This window comes from Bos mutus, chromosome 1 (assembly GCF_027580195.1).
Source record: "Bos mutus isolate GX-2022 chromosome 1, NWIPB_WYAK_1.1, whole genome shotgun sequence".
NCBI classification, from domain to species: domain Eukaryota; kingdom Metazoa; phylum Chordata; class Mammalia; order Artiodactyla; family Bovidae; genus Bos; species Bos mutus.
Genome location: NC_091617.1, coordinates 124,301,526 through 124,316,368, shown reverse-complemented (window position 1 = coordinate 124,316,368; position 14,843 = coordinate 124,301,526). Strand labels below are relative to the sequence as shown.

The window sequence follows — 14,843 nt, the reverse complement described above, 5'->3', positions numbered from 1 at the left end:
TTAAACTTTTAATTTTGAGATAACTGTAGACTCACCTGTAGTTGTAAGAAATAATAGGGACTTACTGCGTGCCTGTTCCCCATTTCCTCCCCAAAGACAACGTCTTGCAAAACTCAAGTAACAACATCACAACCAGGATTTTGACACTGATACAGGCAAGATTCAGTACATTCCCATCACTGTAAAGATCCCTCATGTTACCCGCTTTTCTCCCACAAACTTTCTCCTTAACATCTGGCAACCATTAATCCATTCTCCTTTTCTAGAATTTTGCCATTTCGAGAATTTTATATAAATGGAATTGTAAAGTAGGTAGCCTTTTGGAATTGGCCTTTTTTTTCACCCAGCATAACTCCCTGGATACTCATCCAGGTGGTCAAATGTATCAATAGTTCGTTTCTTTTCACTGTTGAGTGGTAAGTATTTCCATGGTATACATGTTCCACAGTTTGTTTAACTGTTAAAGACCGTCTGGGTAGTTCCTCGTCTTGGCTGTTACAAAAAAGGCTGCTGTGTATGTGAACATAAGTTTTCAACTCTCTGAGATGAATTCCCAGGAACAATCACTGAGTTATATGGTATTTGCATGGTTTTAAAAGAAATTGCCAAACTTTTCCAGAAGGACACTACCATTTTACATTCTCATCAGCAATATATAAGTCATCCAGTTTCTCTGCATCCTCATCAGCCTTTAGTGTTGTCTCTGTTTTAAATTTTAGTCATTCTGATAGCTTATAGGGATTGTAATTTCCATTTGCCTAATGGAATTTAATATTTTATTCTTGTTTTTAATTTATTTTTAATTGGAGGATGATTGCTTTACATCATTGAGTTGGTTTCTGCCATACATCAACATGAATCAGCTGTAGGTATATACATGTTCCCCACCCCATCTTGGGTATTGAATATTTTTTAATGTGCTCATTTGTTATCTGTATACCTGCTCAGGTGAAATGGCTCTTCGTGTCTTTATCTCATTTTCTCATTGAATTGTTGGATTTTTCGATTGGGAAATTTTGAGAGTTCTTTATATATTCTAGATAATAGTCTTCTGCTGGCTATATAGTTTGCAAATATTTCCTCTCACTTTGTAGCTTTCTATTGATGACCTTTAATCTGTTGATGTTTCTTTTTATGAATCATCTATCTGCAGTCAAGTCTATGAACTACTAGCTCAGCAGGTAAAGAATCCGTCTGCAATGCAGGAGCCCCGGTTTGATTCCTGGGTTGGGGAAGAGCCCTGGAGAAGGGATAGGCTATTAAAAGATGTTTACTCCTTGGAAGGAAAGTTATGACCAACCTAGACAATAGATTAAAAAGCAGAGACATTACTCGGCCAACAAAGGTCCGTCTAGTCAAGGCTATGGTTTTTACAGTGGTCATACATGGATGTGAGAGTTGGACTATAAAGAAAGCTGAGCACTGACAAATTGATGCTTTTGAACTGTTGGTGTTGGAGAAGACTCTTGAGAGTCCCTTGGACTGCAAGGACATCCAACCAGTCCTAAAGGAGATCAGTCCTGAGTGTTCATTGGAAGGACTGATGTTAAAGCTGAACTCCAATACTTTGGCCATGTGATGCAAAGAGCTGACTCATTTGAAAAGACCCTGATGCTGGGAAAGATTGCGGGCAGGAGGAGAAGGGGATGACAGAGGATGAGACGGTTGGCTGGCATCACTGATTCAATGGACATGAGTTTGGGTAAACTCCAGGAGTTGGTGATGGACAGGCAGGCCTGGCGTGCTACAGTCGATGGGGTTGCAAAGAATCGGACATGACTGAGTGACTGAACTGAACTGAACCCACTCTAGTATTCTTGGTCTTCCCTGGTGGCTTAGACAGTAAAGAATCCGCCTGTAATGCAGGAGACCTGGGTTCAATCCCTGGGCTGGGAAGATCTCCTGGAGGAGGGCATGGCAATCCACTCCAGTATTCTTGGCTGGAGAATCCCATGGACAGAGGAGCCTGGTAGGCTACAGTCCATGGAGTCGCAAAGACTCAGACATGACTAAGCACAGCACTGAAAACTCTATATCAGCTCTAGGTCTCAAAGATTTTTCCTTATGTTTTAAATTTTTTTCTAAAGTTACATAGCTTTATATTTTACATTTAAGTCTATGCTCATTTTAAGTTAATTTTGGCATAAGCGGTGAGTTTTAGGTTGAGAGTCTTTTTTTTCTTTTCTTTTCTTGTCCATGGATATTTAATTACTCTATTGAATTGCTTTTGTACCCTTTTCAAAAATCAGTTCTGTGGATTTGTTGGCTTGATTCCTAGGTTCTCTATTTTGTTCCATTGATCTGTGTGTCTATTCCTATTCTGATGGTATACTGTCATGATTATTGTAGGTATATGGTAGGACTTGATATCAGGTAGAGTGATTCTTATTTTTCATTTTCAAAATTATTTTAAATACTCTACCATGCAATTAAAAAAATATTGTCTGTATTTACCAAAAAACGTCTTTCTGGGCACACATAATTTTTGGAAAAATCCAATGTGTTAGACAACAAGGAAAACCAAGCTTATGGATCATTGAAAATGAGTAAATAATTAAATCACATTTAAGAATTCTTCTAGCCTGAGAATGTACTTTTACAAAGTCTGTAATCTGAACTGACATATTAAAATTTGATTTTTTGCTTCATCTTTCCTCTTTAATAATAATATGCTAATTGAATTTTTATGAATCCACATTAAATATACTTGCGAGAGGTTACAGAAGATTAAATGTGAAAATTTCAAATCAAAATGGGATGGTATTATAAAAACAGATGTAGCCTTTGAAGAGTAAATAAAAGTACAAGTAGTAAAATAAAAAATGTTAAAATGGAAAATCTGTCTTGGGTAACACAAGACTTGGATTTACAGGCTCTGTAATACCATGTAATAGGGCAAATAAACATTTATAATGACAGCAAGTCAAATGTAGTGATTTTGTTACTTTTATAGGAAGGTTAAGTTACATACATAATATTTTAATGGTCTATTTTTTAAAGTATTTATTGTATCATCTAGATTTCTAAATTTCTAAATCCGTATTCATACATTAAAAGACTTTTAGAAATTGGATACAGGATAGGATGAGGAAAACTAATTATCTTGGTTTTTATCCTTGGGTTCCCAACTTAACATAATACTCCTTTCTTATCTCCATGCTGAGTATATACAAGAGACAAGTGGCATAACACAAGATTCAGGGAATTAGACTAGAGAGACTTAATATATTTTTGCCTGAAACAAGGAAGCCTCAGAAAGAGAGAGGAACATGCACTCTGATTATAAAATTACCTTCAAGGAACAAAATGTAATGGAAGAAGAAAATTATTCTAAATCTCCATGTAGACAAGGAAATGGCCTGAAGATAAGGAAGATAACATTTGAAGTAGGTATTAATAAAAAAAGTTCTTATACATCAGAAATTCTCAACACTTATATGGCTACAAGAAGAAAGGTTCCCCACCAGAGATGTTCATTCATTGAGACCCAGCTGGGAAGAAGAGAGTGAAGATATTAATAACCCTTCTTACTGGAGAATATTTCAATAATGTTCTCTCCAGGAAATACAAATGGTGTCATTAGGGAATGAGAACAGAAGCAAACAGTTTTGCAACAGCCTTCTATATCTGAGGAGAAAATTTATAGGTTAAGGTAAAGCTCCTAACAGTGTTTAATTAGGACAAGATTGGAGATGAAAGGTGGTATTTTCGTTTTCTTTCTCTCAAGCTCCTATTGCCAGAAATGTCCACCAAAAGGCATTACCCTAAATGAAGTGGTGTGTGTTAGAAATATTGAAGTGATGAGAATCTAAGTATTTGTTTTCATTTTGTTGAATATTTGTGTATATGTGTATTTGTTTGGGTTTTGTTCTATTTTGTTTTGGTTTTACTCTGAATTTTGTGATAAAGAAACAAATAGAGACTGGAATAAAGGTTAAAACTTGCTATATCACACTTATTGTAAATGTTTCATGTTAGTTATCAAGGACAAGGAAGAACGTAATCATTTATCTTCCTAAAATTGCTATTATGTTAAACTAGCACAACTAGGCTCTTAAATCTAAATTATCTATACCTGAGCAGTTCTTGATCCAAAGATATACTCAAAAATATATGTTATTCTGACTTCTAAAATATCTGTACTCTATACATAAAACTATATTTCCAGGGGATGCAATGTAGAGATCTCATAAAGAAAAAAAAAATAAATTCAGCCACTGTCTTGTATTTATATTTGTGACATACTAAGAAGAGTTGGTGATGGACAGGGACACCTGGCATGCTGCGGTTCATGGGGTCGCAAAGAGTCAGACACGACTGAGTGACTGAACTGAACTGAACTGAAGAAACAACTCCAAGATGGCTCTATAAGAGAAGGTCTTTTCCATATAATGACCACCTAAAAGGTGTGTCACGTTTTGCTGTGCATGTTGCAAATATGGCCCATACCACATATGAGATGGGGGATTCTGCAGTGGCTCAGTGGTAAAGAATCCACCTCCAATGTAGGAAATGCCGGTTGGATCTCTGGTTTGGGAAGATGCCCTGGAGAAGGAAATGGCAACCCACTCCAGTATTCTTGCCTGGGAAATCCCATGAACAGAGGAGCCTGGGGGGCTACAATCCATGGGGTCACAAAAGAGTCAGACACAACTGAGTGACTAAACAACAACAACACATGAGATGACTTGGTGGCAGGGGAAGCACGGAACTGAGAAAGGTGAGGTCACTAAGTGGACAAAGTGAAGCTCATTTAGAACATTAGATGGGAATGGCTATCTATATCTCACTCATCTTTTGTGATTGCCAAAGTTACTGATCACACATTTAGAGCCTAGACAATTGTCAAATCAATGGTCACTCATCGCTTCATTCAATACATACATGTCTTAGTGTCTTAGTCTGACATAATAAAATATAATGGTTTGGGTACCTTCAACAATAGAAAATATTTGTCACAGTTGTACAAACCAGAATGTCTACAATCAGGGTGCCAGCATGGCCAGGTTCTAGTGAGAGTTTTCTCTCTGGCTTGCAGAAGGCCACCTGTGTGCCATGCAAGAGCAAGCTCAGTGGTTGTGGTGTCTTTTCCTAGAAGGGTCTTACTTCCGTCATAGGGGCTCTGCTGCTGCTAAGTCGCTGCAGTCGTGTCCAACTCTGTGTGACGCCATAGACCGTAGCCCACCAGGCTCCCTTGTCCCTGGGATTCTCCAGGCAAGAACACTGGAGTGGGTTGCCATTTCCTTCTCCAATGCATGAAAGTGAAAAGTGAAAGTGAAGTCGCTCAGTTGTGTCTGACTCTTAGCGACCCCATGGACTGCAGCCCATCAGGCTCCTCCATCCATGGGATTTTCCAGGCAAGAGTACTGGAGTGGGGTGCCATTGCCTTCTCCAGCATAGGGGCTCTATCTACCCTCATAACCTCATCTAATTGTCTCCCAAAGCCTCTGTCTCCAATTAAATCATATTGGAAGTTAGGGCTTCAATTTATGAATTTGTATGTGTGTGTGCTCAATTGCTTCAGTTGTGTCCAACTCTTTGCAACCCTATGGACTGTAGCCCACCAGGCTCCTCTGTTCATGGGAATCTCCAGGGAAGAATACTGGAGTGGATTGCCATGACGTCCTCCAAGTGATCTTCTGGACCCAGGGATGAACCTGCATCTCCTGCATTGGGCAGGCAGGTTCTTTACCACTAGCGCCACCTGGGAAGGAAACACATTTCAGTCCATAGCAATATGTGCTGATTATCTGCTATTTGGAGGTTCTGGGCACACTTAACTTCTTCACACCATGGATTTGGGAAACAGAGGACTTTAGGATTGAAATAAATTACTTAGGCTACTAGCAAAATACTAGAAATTGAAGATTAGTATTCACTTGGGTGTTTCTTTTAGCAAAACACTCTTTGCAAAGAACACATGTCATTTTGCTTAGAAACCAGGAAATTCTGAACTCATTGTCAGAACCTGTTTTGTTTTGTTTTATGGGTACTTTGACTCTTTGGATTTACTTTTCTTTTTCTCTTTGTTTTGGCCAACTAATTAACATAATTCTATACTTTTGGGGATTGACAGACTCTATCATTTTGTTTTAGATGGGTTTACTGTTCAGAGACTTGACATATTTCACATACTCAGTTGGAAAGTTAGCATCATCTTGGGAAATAAAAGAATTACCTGCAATTAAATGTGGTTTCATTTAAAATTGGCCTCTAAGGGATTCTTATGTTAATTATATTGATGTTCTATTCATAACAATAGAAGACTATTGAACCAAGAAATGCTTTTGGGCAAGGACCCCTGCTGCAGAAAATGTGCAGCTTCCTGTTTATTTTCAAACAGCAAAAGTGAAACTTAATCTATTATAAATTTGCAGATGTGTTCTGAACAGGGTGAAGGTCATATACAGCAACATTTAAGTCACAGGAATACAAGTACCCCCGAAGGAGTACTGAAAGTGCAAAGCAACAGTCTAAACCTAAATGTTTATTAAGGACTCACTCTGTGCTACATGTTACCCAAGATAGAGTGGGGGGATGCAATGATGAGGAAGCCTGGGTTCCTGTATTCCAGGGCTCATGGTCCTACAAAAATGACTCTCTTTCAACAGGTTAACTATAACAAAGTGTATCAGATGTATGCGTGTGTGCTCAGTCTTGTCTGACTTTTTGTGACCCCATGGACTGTAGCCCACCAGGCTCTTCTATCCATGGAATTTTCCAGGCAAGAATACTGGAGTGGGTTGCCATGCCCTTCTCCAGGGGATCTCCCTGACCCAGGGATTGAACCCCTCATCTCTTGCATCTCCTGCATTGGCAGGCAGATACTTTACCAACAGCACCACCTGGAAAGCCCATCAGATGTATGAAAAGTATGCTTTGCATGTATACCCTGATGAAGAAAAAGATAAGACTGCTAAACTGCATGAGGGCCCAAATTACATCATTGTCAACAAATGTGCAATGTTTAAGACACTGAATTCAATGGTGGGGTAAAAGAGATCTTTGCATACCTGATTTTCTATACTTGAATCATTTTTCTCCCATTCAAATATTCTCTAGTTCTTTCTTCTATAACTCACCCAAATTTCACCCAATTCTCACTCATCTTCAGAGCTCAGCTGAGCCTCTGATTTCTGCATGAAGCCTCCTCTGAGATCTGGGCCTGGATTAGGCTAACTGACATTCCTAGTACCAGCTGAGATTGGTCTAGGGGATTTAGGACATTACACTGTAACTGGCTGGCTTTGTGTTTATGCAGACACATCAATGCCAAGCACATAAAAGATCAGTGAATGGATGAATGTTCTGATTCTTCATGGTTTCAGATTACATGGAAAAACGGAAAAGTGATCGATACCTCTTAGTTTAGTGGAGTGGTCAAGTTTCTGCAAGTTTGGCTTTTGCTATTCTACTATTTATTGGCTCATACTGAGAGTCAAGAGACCTGGAATTTGTTCCGACTTGTCCTGACAGGTTGCATGATCATAAGCAGATTGCCTTATCTGAATCTGTGTTGTTTTATCACTAAATGGAGGTTTTAAGACTAGCTTACGGTCTTTAGTCAGGAGCACACATCACAATCAGCTGTGAAACTTAAACATGTATGAGTCACTCATGCTACTGTCCTAACTCTAGAGATCTGTATCCAGCAGAGAATGAGTCAGCTGACATCAAAGACTCCTCTTCCTTCCCTCTGTATCACCTTGGTCCAAGGCCCATTGCCTCACATTCTGACTGTGCCGCTGACTGACTCTCTGGTCTCTTAGCCTCACAGCTTTCACCCTTCCCTCCTTCTAAACTATCAATGTCCCTCTAAACAATTTCCTCAAAATCTAACTTTATGAGGTGGTAATTGTAAGGTATAGTTCGGGCCGAGGCCGAAAAGGAAAGACGACCTCAACAGAAGTAGGCTACCTTTATTCAGGCAAGGAGGGGCGACAGTCGGCCTAATGACCAGGCTGAGTGGCAAGAGGGATTAGGGAGGCTCCATATTTATAGGGAGGTTTGTGGAAGCAATAAGGGAAACGTTAATCAGGCTGGATGTTTTGGGTATTCTTTAGTTGAGATGACATTTGTAGTTGGGCAGGGGGTGATAAGTCTTCTGGGCAGGTGTAGGGAGTGGAAGGTTTCCGGACAGGGGGTGATGAGTCTTCTGGGCAGGTGTAAGGGGTGGAAGGTTTCTGGACAGGGGGTGACAAGTCCCAGATAGATGCAACTGGCCTGGAGCATCAGGGTGGGACCTAAAGTCCTGTTTTGTTTTCTTCCAAGTTAGATGACTCAGCAAGGGCCTTTGAGATTGTTGTATTCTTTACTAGGCCCAAAGACTCCTTCAGTAATCTGATCCAGCAACCATAAGTGGTTTCCTACAGCCCATAGAAACCCCTCAATCAGAATTTCAACCCCCTCTTTCCTTGTTTGCCTTCTCTTGTTCACTGAGAGCTTTGCATACCAACAAGGTGGTCTTCTTTCCTTCTCCCCAGAAATAATTGTTATTCTTGCCTCTATGCCATGGGGCTTTCCAGGTGGCTTTGTGATAAAGAACCCCCCTCCCAGTGCAAGAGATGCAGGGGATGCAGATTCATCCCTGGAGTGGATGCAGGAAGATCCCCTGGAGAAGGAAATGACAACCCACTCCAGTATTCTTGTCTGGGAAATCCCATGGTCAGAGGAGCCTGGCGGGTTACAGTCCATGGGGCCTCAAAGAGTTGAGCTTGACAGGGCAACTGAGTATGCACTTTGCAATGATCCTACTGTTAAGCCCATAACTAACTTCTTTCTGCTTCTATACCAACACCATGACGTTTTTCTGGAATACTCCAGGTCATATTGCTCTCTCTTTCTTAGAAACCCTATAAAACATGTTGTTCATGCCACTCATATTCTTAAATGATAGTCTGAGATGAATCAGTAGTTTAATGTGATCTATTCTTTATTCTCAATTATTAATCTTTTAAAAGGTTGGGATTACAACTTCTTTACGCAGCTTTATATCTCTCATAGTATTCAAAAAATGAAACTCAGTGAATGCTTTTGAATTGAATGTTTGCAGTGGCTTTAAACCCTGGAGGTATGAGGTGCTGACATTCTTGTGCATTTGCATTCATTTGGGCTCCAGGGGGTAGCAGAAAGCAAGAGATAGTTTCTGCCTTAAAGGGGCTTTCAGATTAGTTTAAAAAAGAGGCAAAAAGTAACGTGAAGAAAACAAAAGTAGGGTAAGAAGACAGAAGACGTATTTATGTGAAGTGTGGGAGTTTTCAAGGTGATTAGGAGAGCCACTTGGTTAGGTGACATTTGAGCATAGACCCTAATGAGGGAGAGGCCATGTGTGCATCTAGAAGAAAACTTCAGGCTCCTGGAACAGTAGGTGCAAAGGCCCTGAGGCAAGGATGTGCCTGATACATTCACATAGCAACATTCACATAGCAACAAAGGGGCTGGTGTGGCTGCAGCAAGATGAATGGGGGACAAGTTTTGGGGGAGAGTGGAAGGAGATAACATCAAAGAGGTAACTGAGCCAGATCACGCTTGGCTCTTGAACAGCATGACTTTTTAATTTTATTTTGAGATGGAGAACTTCAGGAAGGTTTTCGGCAGGGTCATGATATGACCTATTCTATGCTCAAAATGATCCATCTGGCTCTGAAAAACAGATCTTCAGACTGGAGGCAGAAGGTCAGTGAGAAGGCTGCTGCATAATCCATATGAGAAGTAAAAGTGGATCAGAACAGAATGGTAGTGTTAGGGGAAGGAAGCACACTGATTGAAACCCCCCACCCTGGCCAGGCACCATAGTAACCATTTGCATAAGTTGTTTTATGACAGGAGATCCTGATGAGGAATACAGAACTAATAAGCCACCACCAACTGGAAGAGTTCAGAAAAGGTCGAAAGGAGACACCGCGTGTCCGTCCATTTCTCCGAATCTGAGTGATGCGTGCACCACCAGGAGAGTCTTTGAATTAGAATGATTGGCCAAAGACCACCCAGAAACTAATCCCATCACCATAAAACCCGATACTGCGAGCCACGCGGCAGAGCAGTTCTCCTGGGTTCCCTTACCCTACTGCTTTCCACCCAGGTGCCCTTTCCCAATAAAATCTCTCTTTTTTTTTTTTTTTTTCCAATAAAATCTCTTGTTTTGTCAGTACATGTGTCTTCTCAGACAATTCATTTCCGAGTGTTAGACAAGAGCCCAGTTTCAGGCCCTGGAAGGGGTCCGCCTTCCTGCAACAGTAGCATCATAAGTGCTGGAATAATGTCAAAGGCTGATGATATTTGCTGATGAGTTGGACAAGGAGTATGAGAAGATGAGAGAACTCCAAGAACTTATGGCCTGAGCAATGGGAAGAATTGAGGAAAATTCTGTGAGAAGAGCAGATTTGGGTGTCTAGGGGAGATCAAGGGATATATTCCAGCCCGGCAAAATCCAAGATGCCTAGTAGTCATGTAAGTTCAGAGGTTGAGCTGGTGGTTGGATCTAAGAGTCTGGAGTTCAGAGGAAAGGTCTTTTTACTGGAGAGAGTAAGCAGACAGGAGGAAAGTTTGGAGTTCAAAAAATGTGGGAAGATAAAGTTTATTTTAAGCCATGTTTTATATTGTTTCAAGGCCTCTGTGCTGCTCCTCCAACCTTGAGGGGTGCTCCTAGGCTTTCCTCATTTCTCCTTCCTGCCTTCCCCTCAGTTTCCCCTATGCCCTGGCTGCTCATCATCTCAGGCGTCAGAAAGGCTGTCATGATCCTGCCATCTAATTGCCCTCCACTTTAATCCAGGTCTTTTTTTTTTGCTTGTCATTTATTACAATTACACCATCTGAATTTTTATGTCCATTCCAGTATTCTAATCTGGAGCATTCCACGGACAGAGGATCTTGGCAGGCTACAGTCCATAGGGCCACAAAGAGTCAGATTTGAGTGAAGTGACTTATCACGCAAGCAAGCATTGGATAAATGCATGAGAGAATGGACGAGGGAAAGGTCATACTTTGCATCTGAAGCACAAGTGGAACCCAAAGGAAAATGAGTAGTTGGGCAGAGATGCAGAAATGTCCCTGAGAAACTGACCCGTTCTTTAATACAAATATCCCTGAAATGAGTTATTTTGCTGCATTTCTTTCCATTTGGGAAATTCTTTGCCATCTCTTTTTCCCCTTCACTTCAAGTACTGTGAAGGGATTGATTTCAAAGATTTAACACATTCTTATCATTAATCTATTAAATCAAACCATAGTTTGGATCTAAAATTGAATTATGCATTGCTTTTACCGTTGCTGAAGTCCCATGACCTTGCAAAGGGTAACTACTTTCAGCAAAAATGTCAGTCTGGTTTCAAAATACATTTTTCCAAGATAGTACCACCTTGTTACACAGTCCCATTTTCAGTTCAACATCGTTTTATCACATGGAAGTGAAACCAACAGATTGTTTCAGTGAAAAAGCCTTCTGCATTCAAAAATAAATTGAGTTTTTCTGGAAACTAAGCCTGTGTCAGACAAGCAGAACCTTCTTTCCTTCATCTCTCTTCCTGAACTTGAAGCATTTAAACCTAAGGCCACTGAGGAATGCGCTGTAACTTTAGTATATTTTTGCATAAAATGAAGTTTGTTTTTGGACACCTTAGGCAGCCAGGAAGGGTAATTGTCAGAAGGATTAGCTCTGTCACAGCTCTGAGTCTACATGCATAGATGCCTCTGGCTTTGGAAGCTTATTTTTATGTAAGAAAGGTGGATGTAGGAAACTGTGGAATAATCCTTGCCACTAGCTGAAAACTTCAATGGAGGGTTTCAGAAAGGCTGACAGAGATCAGAAGAAAGTCCACACTCTGTGAGCAGTAACTCCCAACTTATGGCCAGGTTGTGTTCCAAGGATCAACTCATAAGTTTTCTGTTTGACCAGTGGTTCTCATCTTGGGTGATTTTGTCCCTCAGAGAATATTTGGCAATATCTAGGGACATTTATCGGAGAAGGCAATGGCACCAAGTACTCCAGTACTCTTGCCTGGAAAATTCCATGGACGGAGGAGCCTGGTAGGCTGCATTCCATGGGGTCGCGAAGAGTAGGACACGACTGAGTGACTTCACTTTCACTTTCATGCATTAGAGGAGGAAATGGCAACCCACTCCAGTGTTCTTGCCTGGTGAATCCCAGGGATGGGGGAGCCTGATGGGCTGCCGTCTATGGGGTCGCACAGAGTTGGACACGACTGAAGCGACTTAGCAGTAGCAGCAGGGACATTTATGGTTTGTCCACAACTGGAAGGTGGGAGGCACTACTGTTAATTTAGTGGGTAGAGCCCAGGTGAAAAGTGAAAGTGTTAGCTAGTAGTCATGTCTGACTCTTTGTGACCCCATGGACTTGCCAGGCTCCTCTGTCCAAGGGATTTCCCAGGCAAGAATACTGGAGTGTGTTGTCATTTCTTTTTCCAGGGGATCTACTTGACCCAGGGATTGAACCTGTGTCTCCTGCATTGCAGCTGGATTCTTTACCATCTGAGCCATCATGGAATCCCTGGGCAGAGCCCAAGGGTGCTGCTAAATCTCCTACCATGTACAAGACAGACCCCAGAAAAAGAAATAATCTGTCCCCAAACTCAACATACAAAAAACAAAGATCATGTCAGCCAGTCCCATCACTTCATGGTAAATAGATGGGGAAGCAATGGAAACAGTGACAGATTTTATTTTCTTGGGCTCGGAAATCATTGCAGATGGTGATTGCAGCCACGAAATTAAAAGATGCTTGCTCCTTGGAAGATAAGCTATGACCAACCTAGACAGCATATTAAAAAGCAGAAACAGGGGGAGGAGCTAAGATGGCGGAGGAGTAGGATGGGGAGAACACTTTCTCCCCCACAAATTCATCAAAAGAACATTTAAACACCGAGTAAATTCCACAAAACAACTTCTGAATGCCGGTAGAGGACATCAGGCACCGAGAAAAGCAACCCAAGTCTTCGAAAGGAGGTAGGAAAAAATATAAAAGACAAAAAAAGAGACAAAAGAGGGAGGGACGGAGTTCCATCCTGGGAAGGGAGTCTTAAAAAGAGAGAAGTTTCCAAACACCAGGAAACCTTCTCACTGCCGAATCTGTGCCGAGCCTTGGAAGTACAGAGGGCAACATAACAGGGAGGAAAAATAAATAAACAATTAAAACCCGCACATTGCGAGCCCTACGGTAACTCCCCCAGCGGAGAAGCAGCGCAGACGCCTGCATCCGCCATTAGCAAGCGGGGGCTGGGCAGGGAGGCGCGGCGCGGGCTGCACGGCAAGGAACTGGCCTGAATACCCTGAGCGCTATCTGAGCGAAATAATTTGGGCTAGCAAACCAGACTGTGGTATATCTACCACGCGAAAAGCCAGCCCTAACCTAAGACACTGCCAGGCCTGCGCACGGAACAAAGGACTGAACAGAGATAGCCGGCGGCAGACCATCCCCCTCCGGTGATAGGCAGCCAGAGCTGGAAGGGGACAATCACAGCCCCAGAGAGACATTATCTATAAAACTGTAAGCAGGCTTCTTTGCTAACTAAAACTTCTTGGGGGTCTGGACGGTCAACATCTGCCTGAGAAGGTGTGCTGGTGCACACCTAGATAACCGAGCGGCGGGGAGGCGATAAGTCGCAGCAATCGCTTGCGCCAAACACCTCATCACCTGAGCTGCTCAGATCTGGGAAGGGCACAAAACACAGGCCCAACTGAGAGTCTGCGCCTCTGAGGACTACCCGAGTGCCTGAACCTGAGCGGCTTGGACCTGGAAGTGCAGGCAGCCCAAGGCCGGCCACAGATGGTTCCCGGCAGAGCAAACTAGAGCCTGAGCAGCGTGGGCAGGGAGGCTGCACGCCGTGAATGGGGGGCAGACCCAGTGTGGCTGAGGCACTGCGAGCACACGCCAGTGTTATTTGCTTGCAGCATCCCTCCCTACCTCCCCTCAGCGCAACTGAACAAGTGAGCCTAAAAAAAAAAAAAAAAAAAAATGTCCTCCACCATCCCCTTTGTGTCAGGGCGGAAACCAGACACTGAAGAGACCAGCAAACAGAAGAAGCTATAACAGAGAGAAGCTATAACAGCCTTGGAAGCTACAGGCAATAGATTAAAACCCTGTGGTTAGTACCAACTACATAGGAAGGGGCCTATAGATCTTGAGAAATATAAGTCGGACCAAGGAACTAGCCAAAAATGAACTGAACCCGTAATACTCACAACAAAACCAGAGAAAGTCCTAGATATATTTTTACTATTTTTACGATCATTCTTTATTTCTATTTTTTTTAATTAAAAATTTTTTTTAAGTCCTCTATTATTCCTTTAATTTTCACTTTTATAACTGATTACTTTGCAAAAAAAAAAAAAAAAAAGACCCCATTTTTTTAAAGCAAACTTCATATATACATTTTTAATATTTTTTTGACCTTGTTTGTTTTTTTTCTTTTCTTTTCTTTAACGTTGTGTTTTTGAAATTCCAAACTCTACTCTAGATTTTTAATTTTAGCTTTTTGGTATTTGTTATCAATTTTGTACCTATAGTTTTTTTTTTTTTAATAATTTCTGTGACCCTTTTTATTTTTTCTTTTTTTTTTTCTCTGTTTCTTTCTTTTTTCTTCTTTTAAATAACATTGTATATCTGAAATTCCAAACTCTACTCTAGATTTTTAATTTATGCTTTTTGGTATTTGTTATCAATTTTGTACCTGTATTTTCTTTATAATTTATGTGACTTTGTTTGTTCTTGTTTTTTTTTTTTCTCTTTTCTTTTTCTTCTTTTTTTAACATTGTATTTTTGAAATTTCAAACTCTACTCTAGATTTTTAACTTTTGCTTTTTGGTATTAGTTATCAATTTTGTACCTA

The 14,843-nt window shown here is 41.1% G+C and overlaps 1 protein-coding gene across 1 annotated transcript in view; it reads right to left on the bottom strand.

Annotated features, from left to right (window-relative positions):
- The window catches only part of SLC9A9 (solute carrier family 9 member A9), a 657,846-nt gene that overhangs the window by 219,325 nt on the left and 423,678 nt on the right, over positions 1–14,843 (bottom strand). The gene's annotated exons all lie outside the window — the stretch shown is intronic.